Here is a 13,249-nt window from a genome sequence, read left to right as displayed (position 1 = left end):
ATTCATCCCTTACCAGACACATGAGATGTCACCCTGAGCATAAACCATGTGAGTATGAGGACTGTGGAGAGAAGCCATACAAATGTAAGGACTGTGGCAAAGCTTTTAGGTGTCGCCAGTATTGTGAGGCACACGAGAAAAATCACAATAGAGAGAAAAAATATAAACGTAAGGCATGTGGGAAAGCGTTCCACTGTCGCGCATCCTTTCGGGCACACGAGAGGATCCACACGGGAGAGAAGCCCTGTGAGTGTGAGGAATGTGGGGACACCTTCAGGTGGAGCACAGCCTTTCGAAGGCACATGAGAACGCACGCGGGATGAGCCCCGTGTACGTGTCAGGAGTGCGGGAAAGCCTTTCGCTGCTCCTCTTCACTGCGAACACACACAGCCACTCACAGTGGAGAGAAACCCTATCAGTGTAAACGGTGTGGGAGATCCCTTAGGGATTATCACACTTTTCAAAGACACGGAAGGACTCACACAGGGGAGAAACCCTATAAATGCAAGCAGTGCGGCAAAGCCTTCTGTTGTCCCAGTTCTTTTCAAAAACATGGAAGAATTCACACTGGGGAAAAGCCTTATGAATGTAAGGAGTGTGGGAAAGCCTTTAGAGGGATCTCAAACCTCTGAGCGCACACGATCACCCACACTGGAGATGGACCTTATAAATGTAAGGAATGTGCGAGAGCCTCCATCTCTCCTAGCTCCTTTCGGATACATCAGAGGATTCACACCGGAGAGAAACCCTACAAATGTACACAGTGCGGTAAAGCCTTCAGTTATTACAATTCCTTACAGCCACACAGGAGAACTCACACTGGAGAGAAACCCTTTGAGTGCAAGGAATGTGGGAAGGCCCTCTCCCATCACCAAACCTTAAAATTTCACATGAGACTGCACACCGGCGTGAAGCCCTATGAGTGTACACAGTGTGGTAAAGCCTTCAGATACTACCCTTTCTTTTACAAACACAAAAGGACTCACACTGGAGGGAAACCCTATAAATGTACACAGTGCGGTAAAGCCCTCAGTTATTACAGCTCCTTACCGTCCCACGGAAGAACTCACACCGGAGAGAAACCCTATGAATGCAAGGAGTGTGGGAAGGCCCTGTCCCATCACCAGACTTTAAAAGTTCACATGAGACTGCACACCGGCGAGAAGCCCTGTGAGTGTGATCGGTGTGGTTGGGCCTTCAGGTATTACACTTCCTTCCAAAAACACAGGAGAGTTCATACTGAGAAGGAATTCTGTGAATAAAGTATATGGAAAAGCCTTTAACAGTAAATCAACTTCGCTTTGAAAACATGAAGGAAGCCACACTGGAGAGAAAGCCTGTCCGTGTAAACAGTGTAGGAAAGTCCTTGGATGTGCTCTAAGTTTGCAAACACGTGAAAGGACTCACATAGAAGAGAAACCTTACAGATGGCAGCAACGCAGTAAATCCCGCCCAGACTGGCACTTCCTTAGAAACACAGCAAAGAACTCGTGCTGAAGAGAAAGCCTGTGACTGTAAGGGATGTGGAAAAGCCTTCAGGTGTTACCAGAGTTTTTTCTGAAGACATGAAAAAAACCACAGTGGAAGGAATGTGGGAAAGCTTTCACTTGTCACACGACCATTTGAAGACACGTGGGTCCGCCCACAGCAGAGACACCATGTGAATGTAAAGAATGTCAGAAAACCTTCAGTCATCCCAGTTCCAGACAGATGAAAGGACTCACTGAATAAAACCTCCTGGGTTAAGCAGCCCGGGGAAGACTTCAATGGGCCCACATCTTTACATGTGAAAACTCCCACTGGGAAAAAGTTGTAAATGTAAGTAACAAGAGACAGCTTGATGGAAATTAATCTATGTTTAGTGTTCCAGAAAACTTCCAGCAGGAAAGAGTCGTTATGAACGTTGTAAATATGTTGTGTTTAGCGAGCCTCTTTCTGAAAGTGCATCACTGGACTGTGGATTTCTAGTAATTACTCTCAGAAATGAATACTGAGGTGAGCTTATTCACACACTTTTGATTGGGAAACAAATAGCTCTAGTACTTTTCACACTAACAGCCAGTTCATTCATGTCTCCCTCCCCACATCCCTTTGCTATAAATAGCTTTGGCAGCCTCCTGTTAATTATCCTGGAGTTTTTCAACTACCCACGGTGGATTTAAGCCCGTGCTGCACACAATTAGAGAAGCCACAATTAGCAACTGACAGCCTTTTTGTAAATGGAGTTGATCCTCCAAAGTCAGCTTTTCATTTGTCCTTGGATCATGAATGCAGGACCCGTCAGGCTTCCTAACCAGAAGCCTCTTCACTGAGCATAAATCGGTACTTACAGAACAGAGCCAAGAATGGCTCCTCCAGCATGGCCCACCTGAGGAGGATGTGTTCTCCCCTGTTCGCTGACTGATGCATCCCGTTCTGCAAGAGGTCATCTTTCTAGACATATTGGCCACTTTGGGAATCACTCAGAATCAGCACATGAGTTACCAGGAAGTTCACATTTTTACGGACATTGTGCTGCAACTGAATCTGATGGAGTCCATGGCAGAGATGCTGTGTTCTGTCTTTATTTTTGTTTGTTTGTTCTGGGGCTTTTTTTCTTACCACTTTAGTTATTTGAGGTGGGTAAGTTAGGTTTATTTATTTCTTACTATTGTTGTTGTTGCTGTTATTTAATGGAAGTACAGGGGACTGAACCCAAGCATGCACTCTGCCACTGAGCTATACCCTCCCCCAACCGTGTTCTGTCTTTAGATCAAACAGGCAGCTCTGATCAAAAACTGGATCCAAGCATCCGATGGATTAGTCAAATTCCAGGCCATTGTGCTAGCACTAGAGAACTCCCTGGCCAGGAATCAGACTCATCTGCACACTGTTACAGATCTTTGGCCATTGACAATGACCTAGTGTCTCATTCATCCAATAGCAACAACTTACCCAAGGTCACCCTTTTTAGCAAAAAGAACTCTGGGAATATCTTGCCTCAAATACTCAAGTACAAATCAAGGTCACTCGTTACTGTAGACATATTACCTCAATCTGCAGAGGCTCATTTCATTGTTCAGTGTGGTCAGTTGACTGGAATGTATCTATACCTGAGATCTGACGGTTTAAAGCTTGGCCCTGTGAGCTCACGTAATATATAACTATTTAGAGGTTTCTAGCGTAAAGTTTAGGCAAAATTCAGGGAACTTCCCTCCTCTTCCATAACTAATTTATGACTGACCAATGCACCTGATGTATGAAAAGTCACCACTGCTAATATACTATGTGCCTACTGTCCAGGCTGAGGAAGTGGTCCCTACAGCTGGCAGCAAATAGACGTTATAGGGCCCCTCACCCCCTCTGCTGGACTACATGCTATGAGGGGACCATTTAAGTTACTCATATAGACAAATTACTCATTCCGTTATAAATAACCCTGCTGAAGTCAAAATGCAACGACTCACCAAAACACTCTAGAAAATATTGACACCATCAACTCATTTTTCAAAGTACAAAGCACTGGGCTCTTAAAAAAGGTATCCAGTGGGGCTTTGTACCTCTCTTCCGACCCCCAGCTACCCCCTCGGAGGATGGCCTGATGGCTTACCTAGACAAACCTTGCTCTCTTCTAAATAGGTCTTTCTGCTCTTTGAGGCTTTAGTTAGATTCAATCCCCAGTCTCTCAGGCCAGTTACTTCGTCCAGATCATTAAGTCTTACTGGCACCTTATAAGTTAGGTAGAGGCCATTCTATACTAGACACTTCTGTCAGAATGGTCACTGCTGCTGGTCTCTGGTGTACTGTAGTAGTACTCTCAGATCTCGCTCCCCACATTACCTTTATCTGTGTGCCCTGCATGTCAGCATTTCATTTTGGGCGCCCTCCTTCAAAACGCCAGCCTGTCCAACACAAGTGTGCTGTTTTCTCTCCATTTGCACTCAACCTGCTTGCTGTCACAGGAGTCACTGGTACGGACCTGTGCACACATGATGTCAAACACATTATTAATGCCAGTCATGAAATGTCCAAAATACATGTAGCAGAGAGCTAATGTTTGAGGTGTTTTCCATGAAGGACAGCCCTCTGGCAGCCATGTAGCTGATGACCACTTAGCTTTGGAGTATTTATTAGCCAGAGAGAATTCTGTTCTCCTAAAAGGTCTGTTTGCACCATGTGAGTAGGCTACACTGGCAAGGTGCCACCTTCAGCACAAGAAGTGAGATAACAAATTAGACAATAACATCATGAAAATATTTGAACATAGTTCCAGAATCATACTTAGACACGTTCCTGGATCTCTCCATTCCCCCAGGATGGACTGGATTCAAACGTGTTTTGGAAGCTTCATCATCCTAATTATAATACATACTTGTGCTTTACATGTGGCTTTTTAACTAATATTCAGATTCAAAGCCATTCAAATGAGATGTATCATTCAGTCAACAAATCTAAGAGTGAACTTTAAGACATTGACCTCATTTTCAATATTTGACCCTTAATAGGCTTCAGATGCCTTCTCACCCTGCCTGGCCCACAATGGGTAAAGTTAAGATGGGTTATTTTAGTTATTTTTGTGTCAGTGGGTAGGAGGGTCAAACCTTGAAGACCTGCAGCCTCTACCCCTACACACCTCAAAGGGCCAAGCTATTAACCTCTGCACAAGCCACTTCAACCCACTAACCCTTGCCCTACGCTCCTTAGTAAGTACCTTTGAGTAACAAACATGTTTCTATTACCTTGATGCTTGTGGTGACATTTTCAGTAGGATATTAATCCTGCCCCCATTTTATCCATTGATAAAATGGGAGGTAACCCATGGAAAATGTCTTTATTGATGCAGAGGTGACAGGGTAGAGAATTTTGAGACTATGAGGATAAGACATCCAAATGCAGACATTTGTCTCAGTGTGATCATGTTTTTGGATGCAGTGGTCACAAAAGGAAACTTTGAGACCGCCTACATGGTCACCAGGAGGACAATCAATATGTGAAAATGCTATCGTCTCACAGGGGAAAATTACAGAGCAACACAAGTGAATGGATGGTTTCTGTTCTAATAAGTAAAGACCCTGGAGTCAACATTCCCATCTTCAAAACAAGAAAAAGATGCTGAAGAAACTGAAAATCAACACCTCTTCATATATCCATGAGATTTGCGGTTATATGGCAAACCTGTGCTCCAAAAATAAGAGATTGGTGGACATAGAGAATTACTGTTTACTGAGAAGACACTGGAGCAGCATCCTCTTGGGACATATAAAAGATGAATTGCTGGAAACAGTATGAACTAGCTTGAGCTCTAACTGGAGGCAGTTAAGGACCACCCTCCCCCTGCAAAATTTGTGAATTTTTCTCGCAGGAGTCCAACCGGGTTCTCCCGGGAAGATTGGCAAACCGCCTCACACAGGAATTGGGGGGAAGCATTTTGAAATACAACAAAGCATTCTGTTCTCTGTAACTTAGGCCATTCCCTCACAGGAAACTGATTTGCCACAGCCTTATCTGACTGGGGAAGGAGCAGACAGCTCCCTGACCCTTGGGGTTTCTTCCCTGACCAAAGCGCTGTAAGAATAAACACTAAGAATCTGTTCTGAAGTTCATAGTCCGGGGATTCTATACCACCAAAACATTACAGGTTTAATCCTGACATAAAAGAACATTATCCCATCTACATACCTTCCCACCATATCAACAAGGCTCCAATAGAAAAACAGTGGGTTAAAACAGACTCTACTTACAAGTGAGTTTCCAAGGATACCCAAACGCAGCAGGGGAGAAAAACACAAGGACCCTGGAGGACAGTAAAGGCCCTGACACCTATGGCGACAGCAAACATGAAACATGATCTAACTTCTAGTCAAGAAAACATGAAATGTCACACTGAAGGCCTATTTACCTCAAATCTTATTGTGAAAATTCAGAAATATGTGGAAATGAAATAACATTTGCTCCCTGGTTTCACTTCTTTGTTAAAATTGTCTCGGTTTTGTTTTTCCATAAACCACGTGCATTTGGGGTATTTTCCATAGTTTCAAGTTACCGGATCAGGTATCATCCAAACCTTGGGAACTTCAACCAGAAAACAGGTAAGTATCGGATTTGAGAACATTGAGGATAGACATTTTATACGTACATCTGCATTTGAAGAGAGAAATGTATTTATGCTTCAAACACAAACGCAGATAAACTGCAAAAATAAAAGCCTGGGACAAAATTCAAAATTGTAAGAATAATTAAACTTATTTCTCATACTGTAAAAATTAACAACAGCAATGTGCAGTTTTTCATCAAAACCTTATGTGGATGTTTCTTAGAAATATTCTGTTAGCTGCATTTTCAAATGACTGGTGTTCTAAAAAATAGTATCATCTTTATTTTTCACTTACTGGGAACATTTATTAAAATATCCCTTTACAATTGTGGATTTTAACGTCCACTCTGATTTTCTTCACTTAATCGTTATACATTCTGAGTCAATATTAGCATGTAATGTGAGTTTGGGGAATTAATTCTCAGGCAAATTTAATTTTTGTTCTTTTATAATTTCAATTTTTGTGACTAACCTAACTTCTCATTCACTCATAATGCCACACACACGTTTCTGTCAGTACTCTCTTGCCAGAGAACACCAGGACGCACCTGTAGTCATAGAGAAGTGGTCTGTTTACTGGTTAATAATCATGCCCACAAGTGATAAATGACTGTGGGTGTATAAGTAAGAGGGTGCACAAAAGGACTCCTTAGAGAATTTGGGCTGATGGGAGGTGATTTGATATTTGATGAAGCAAGACGTTGCTTCTCTGTTGGTTGCTTTGAGGGGGTAAATGTAATTCTGTGATTCGTGATTGTAATCATTTGGAATTTGGTTAACTTTGTTGTTTGGACTGTGGTCTATTTTACCATTTTTAGAGGCATGATCTTGTTTTTTTTCTTTGTTTCCTTGATCTTGTTTTTTTTTCTTTGTTAATTGCAATATAGTCAGTTTACAGTGTGTTAGTTTCCAGTGTACAGCATAGTGATTCAGTTACCTACATAGCCTTGATCTTGTTATGATCCATCACAGTCACCAAACAGCATTGCCTGATGGTGGAGGTCTGTGACATTCTCCCCTTTGATAGAATGTCTTGGTTTACCGCTGAGTGGGCCAGTGCTCACTCAGCGGTAAACCAAGTGCTGTCTTTTGTTCATCACTTATTACCTAAACATTTAAATGTTTCCTTCTGTGTAGTTGACATTCTTAAAGTGTTTCCATACGGTAGCTTAGTTATAATATACAAGTGCATTCACTCCTTAGTAGGCTCTGTAATACTTTCATTATCTATTTTGTGGAAATAAATTTCTAGGCCTGACTTGGAGCTGCTCCCGCCTGGGGTGCCATATCAATAAACCAAAACTTAGATAACTTTCCTCTTCCTATAAATGCTCTGCTTGACCAGAAATACATTGTATCCAGCCAGCCGATCTCTAACTGCCAAGAATCAGTAATGACTTCTTTGTTCCATGTAAGGTCAGGTGTGCAACCCCAGCTGGTGAACTGAAGCCACATCCTCGTCCCTTATTCCCCGAATGCCTTCCTCGACAAAAGCTCACAGCCTTGCTCCTTGGTCTGCCCTTCTCTGGACTCTTAAGAGTGGAAACTGACTATTTCATGAGGTTTGAAATAAACTTGCGTAGATCAATGAAACTGTTCTCTTTGGTTATTTTAACACTGTCAACTGAGGCATATATGTTTAGATAAAATGTCAGACATACATCCTAGCAAGGAACAAAGACAGACCACTATTCAAATCAGGCCTTTCTTGCTGAGGGAACTAGTTGGTTTTGTTTTCTTTTGTTTAGATATAGTTGATTTACAGTATTATATTCGTTTTAGGTGTACAGCATAGTGATTCAGTATTTTTACAGATTATACTCCATTAATTATCACAAGATAATGGCTGTAATTCCCTCTGCTATACGATATATCATTGTTGCTTATCTACTTTATGTGTAGCAGTCTATATCTCTTAATCCCATACCCCTAACCGCCCCCTCCCCCCTTTCCTCCCCACTCTAACCAGTAGTTTGTTTTCTGTATCTGTGAGTCTGTTTCTGTGTTGCTGTATACATTCATTTGCATTATTTCTTAGATTCTGTATATAAGTGATATCATATAGTATTTGTATTTCTTCATCTGACTTACTTCACTAAGCATAATATTCTCTAGGCCCATCTGCATTGCTGCAAATGGCAGAGTTTTATTCTTTTTTATGGCTGAGTATTATTTCATTTATATATATATATATATATATATAAATACACACACAGATCTTCTTTATCCATTCATCCACTGATGGACACTTGGGTTGCTTCTGTATCTCGGCTACTGTAAATAGTACTGCTATAACTTTGGGTTGCATATATCTTTTCAAATTAGTGTTTTTCTTTTTTTTCTGGATACATACCCAGGAGTGGAATTGCTGGATCATATGGTAGTTCTATCTTTAGCTTTTTTGAGGATCCTCCATACAGTTTTCCACAGTGGCTGCACCAATTTGCATTCCAACCAACAGTGTACGAGGGTTCCCTTTTTTCCACATTCTTTGTTATTTGTAGACTTTATGGTGATAGCCATTCTGAAAGAGGTGATGTAATACCTCATTTTGTTTTTGATTTGCATTTCTCTAATAATGAGTGATGCTGAGTATCTTTTCATGTGCCTGTTAACCACCTGTATGTCTGCTTGGGGAAAAAAATGTCTGTTCAGGTCTCCTGCCCATTTTTTGATTGGGTTGTTTGGTTTTTTGATATAGGATTGTATGAGTTATTTATATTTGGGATATTAACCCCTTGTTGGTCGTATCGTTTGCAAATATTTTCTCCCATTCTGTAGGTTATCTTCTCGTTTTATCGATGGTTTCCTTTGCTGTGCAAAAGCTTTTAAGTTTAATTAGGATTTTAATGCAGACTGAAGTGCCCTATGCTCAAAAAAAAAAATTACCCCAAAGGACATTAGTGAGGAGGAGAAGCAAGCACCAGGGTTTATGGCAGGAAGGGATAGGCTCACGCTACTGTTTTGTGCAAATGCAGTTGGGTTTATGATCAGGACTGCCTTAATCCCATAAAGCTGTTGACCCCAAGCCTTGAAGGGTAGAGAAACACCAGCTGCCAGTCTTTTGGATACACAATAAGAAGACCTGGATAAGGAGAACTCTTTTTCTGGAGTGTTTCCATTGATGTTTTGTCTCTCAATTCTGGAAAGTACCTTGCCAGTAAGGGACTGCCTTTTAAAGTTCTTTTGAATGGAACCCTCCTACAGCTGTTGGTGGGAATGTAAGTTGGTGTGGCCACTATGGAGAACAGTATGGAGGTTCCTTTAAAAACTAAAACTAGAGTTACATATAATCCTACAATCCCAATCCTGGGCATATATCTAGAAAAGATGACAACTCTAATTCAAAAAGATACATGCACCCTAGTGTTCATAACAGAACTAAGTACAATAGCCAAGATTTGGAAGCAACTTAAATATCCTTCAACAGATGACTGGATAAAGAAGATGTGGTCTATATACATATACAGTGGAATACTACTTGGCCATAAAAAAGAATGAAATAATGCCATTTGCTGCAACATGGATGGACCTGGAGATCATCATCCTAAGTGAAATAAGCCAGAAAGAGAAAGACAAATATCATATGACATCACTTTTCTGTGGAATCTAAAAATGTTATGTGATGAACTTATTTATAAAGCAGAAACAGACTCACAGACATAGAAAACAAATTTATGGTTACCAAAGGGGAAAGGGGGGAGGGATAAATTTGGGGTCTGGAAACTATTATATATAAAATAGATAAGCAATAGGGACCTACTGTATAGCACAGGGAACTATATTCAATGTCTTGTAACAACCTATAATGGAAAAGAATCTGGGAAAAATATACATCTGAATCACTTTGCTGTACATCTGAAACTAACACAACATTTTAAATCAACTATACTTCAATAAAAAATGAAGTTCTTTTGATATTGGACAAAGCCCCTGGCCACCCAGAACCCCATGAGCTCAACATTGAAGGCATCAAAGTGGTCTACTTGCCCCTCAAACACCACATCCCAGTTCAGCCTCTAGATCAGGCCATCATAAGGACCTTTAAGTCTCATTATACACGGCACTCTATGGAAAGGGTTGTCAGTGCTATGAAGAGAATCCCAGTAGGGAGAACATCATGAAAGTCTGGAAGGATTGCACCATTGAAGATGCCACCATTGTTATAGAAAAAAACACAGAAGCCACCAAGCCCAAAACAATGCATTCCTGCTGGAGAAAACTGTCCAAATGTTGTGCATGGCTTCACAGGACTTATGACAGAGCAAATCAAGGAAATCATGAGAGATTGTGGGTATGGCAAAAAAGTTGGGAGGTGAAAGATTTCAAGATACGGATCTGGGGTAGGAGAGGATATAGCTCAGTGGTAGAGCATGTGCTTAGCATATACAAAGTCCTGGGGTCAATCCCTACTACCTCCATTAAAAAATAAATATATGGATCTCCAGTAAACTCAAGAGCGAAGAGTCACCACACCAGAGGAATTAACAGAAGATGACATAATGGAGATGAGTGGGTTCAAACCAGCACCAGATCATGAGGAAGAAGATGTAGAAGTGGTGCCAGAAACAAGCTGACGTTAGACAATCTAAGAGTTGGGGTTATTCAAGACGGCTTTTGACTTCTTTTGTGACACGGACCCTTCTGTGATATGGGCATTGAAACTGGTGGAAGCAAAACGTGGAAAAGAATTGGAAGCAAATGGTGGAAGAGGAATTGGTACTATAAAGAAACATTTTTTAGAGAAATGCATAAGCAAATGAGTCAGACAGAAATTACAATGTATTTCCATAAAATTAACACCTCTCCTTCCTCCCCTTCCGCCGCCTCCACCTCCTCCACCTGTGCCACCCCTGAGAGCAAGCCCACCCCCTCCTGTGCCTCCTCCTCTTCAGCGACTCAGTGTGAAGACAAGGATGAAGACCTTTACGGTGACCCACTTCCACTTCCTGAATAGTAAATAATCCTCATGCCATACAGCTAATCAGCTTACCTGCTGTGTATGTGTGTGAATGTCTTCATGTGAAACTCTGATAACTGTGTGGCGAGAACTATATGAGATGTTTTTGTGTCATCATTGCCCAAGTATTCATCATATGCAAGGCTTATATTGAAGTGGTAGCCTATCTTTACATAGGTATGAGTGATGTTTAATATAAAATTAATGTGTTAGTTTTCCTATCGTTTTATAACTTTGCTTTCAGAGAATTACTTTACCATACAGTATGCCTCTCTCTCATTATTGGAGAAAATTTGGACATACTGCCTATCAGCCTATGATCACAAATAGGTGTTTTTTTAAAAAAAAAAAAGTAACAATGTAACACTGTATTATGAATATGGCTATAATACTGTATGCCATAAAAATTTTATAATGATTCATTCGTTTGTGTATAGGCTAGGCTTGGAAGAGGAAGATGGGAAGATAGGGAAGTGACACCTAAAAGTTACCAGGGTTTCTTTTAGAGGTGACAGAAATGTTCAAGAACTGTGCTGCTGATTGCACATTAGTTGCGAGTATACTGAAAACCACTGAACTGCGCACATTAAAGGGATGCATTGTATGCTATGTGTATTTTATCTCAATGAAATTATTCAGATAAATAAATGCATTATAAGTTTTGAACCAGTGTGTAACTGTATTAAGAGTTTTCAGGTACATCCCAATTTCCATAACGTTTTCATTGTTTTTTTCTTACATTAGTGAAAACACTAATTGGGTATTACTTAGGGATACCATAGCCATTTCAAAATCTCTAGACACACACCCAAAAAACTAAAATATATTTCCTTCTGGTGTAAAATGTATACCTAAGATTACTATTGAACATATCTCAGTGGAGGGTCTAGCTCAGAGGTAGAGTGCGTGCTTAGCATGCACAAGGCCCTGGGTTCAACCCCCAGTACCTCCATTAAAAAAAAACAACAAAAACAAACAAAAACCAAGAACACATCTCACAACTTCTGCTTGGTGGGAGAAGAGTTCCTGTTCCCAGGCAGGGGCTGCAGGCTTCAAACTTCCCACCAGAGCCAAGTGCTTGGGAGGCCATGGAGTTCTTTAGCCAAAGTACCACATGTGTGGAGCGTGAAAAGGGATGGATGGAAGCCTCAACGCTGTCAGCAAAGATAAAAATGGAGCCAGACTCTTTACTACATATGCTGAAGTCTTCTTTCAGTGTGTTTGTAACAAAGGATCACAGTACCACAAGTGGCCTGGGGGCCTGTGCCAACTACTGCCCCTTGCGGGGCGGAGGGGGTGTGTGTCTTTAAACCTCCTTGTCCCAGTTGACCTGACCTGGGCGCCCCTCTTGCTCTGCACAAGGACGCCGGTTCTTCTGGAAACTGACTGTGGAATTCCCGTGCACACCTGCGTCCCTGCTTTGTTCTGAAGGCTGTAAAGAAGATGCCACTGGCCCTTTAGAGCCAGAAACAAGTGTTGTTTAAAAAATGTCGAAAAAACATTGAAAAATTAATGCAAACGTGGGTAAAAGAACAAGTTCACGAGGAACCCTGGAAGCTGGTTCTTCTCAATCCTGTGACCTCCTGACCCGCTGTCACTCAGGTAGAGGGGAAGAGGGGGCGGGTGCTTGCCAACCGTCCAATCAGGGGCGCAGCAGTAGAAGGTGGGTGGGGCGACGCTCGGCGAACCACGTGGACGCTACCGGCCACGCTCGCAATCGAGCCTCAGCTGCGCTTAAACCGCCCGGGTTTGCCGGCTGCGGTGTCCGGCGGGCTGCGAGCTGCCCAGGCCGCGGGAGTCCACGTACGACGCCGGAGGACCCCAGGAGCCAGGAAACGGTGAGTGCGCTGGGCCAGGTGTCCCAGGACAGAGAGGAGGGACGGTCGGAACCGGCCGGGGCGGGACCAGAGTCTCCCTGCGCTGGCAGCTGCGAAGCCTGCGGAGGAGAGGCCGTAGGGGACGCCGCTCGGACCTCAGGCCCCTCCAGTTCGCAAGGTAGGGCTGGGCCGACAGCTGGGACTCCGGGCGTCCAGTCTGGTCACTGCAGCTGGTGACTTAAGCCCTGAGCCTCTCTGGGCAGCTCTGCGCCCGCAGCCCCGCGTCTCCCCAAGAATGCGTGGTGACCACGGGGTGGGTCACCAAGAGACAACTGTGACTCAGCCGCTGTGGTTTGTGCGTGTGAGGATCTGTGATCTCTGGGCTTCCCAGTCCCTCCT

General features: G+C 42.5%; 1 pseudogene; it reads left to right on the top strand.

Annotated features, from left to right (window-relative positions):
* The first annotated feature begins 20 nt into the window (after positions 1-20).
* Positions 21-5,943, top strand: LOC102532027 (uncharacterized; annotated as a pseudogene).
* Positions 5,944-13,249: the final 7,306 nt, after the last annotated feature.

This window comes from Vicugna pacos, chromosome 22 (genome assembly GCF_048564905.1).
Source record: "Vicugna pacos chromosome 22, VicPac4, whole genome shotgun sequence".
In the NCBI taxonomy this organism is placed as follows: Eukaryota; Metazoa; Chordata; class Mammalia; order Artiodactyla; family Camelidae; genus Vicugna; species Vicugna pacos.
Note: the sequence above shows the minus strand (reverse complement) of the source record. Positions and strands in the feature narration are given on the sequence as shown.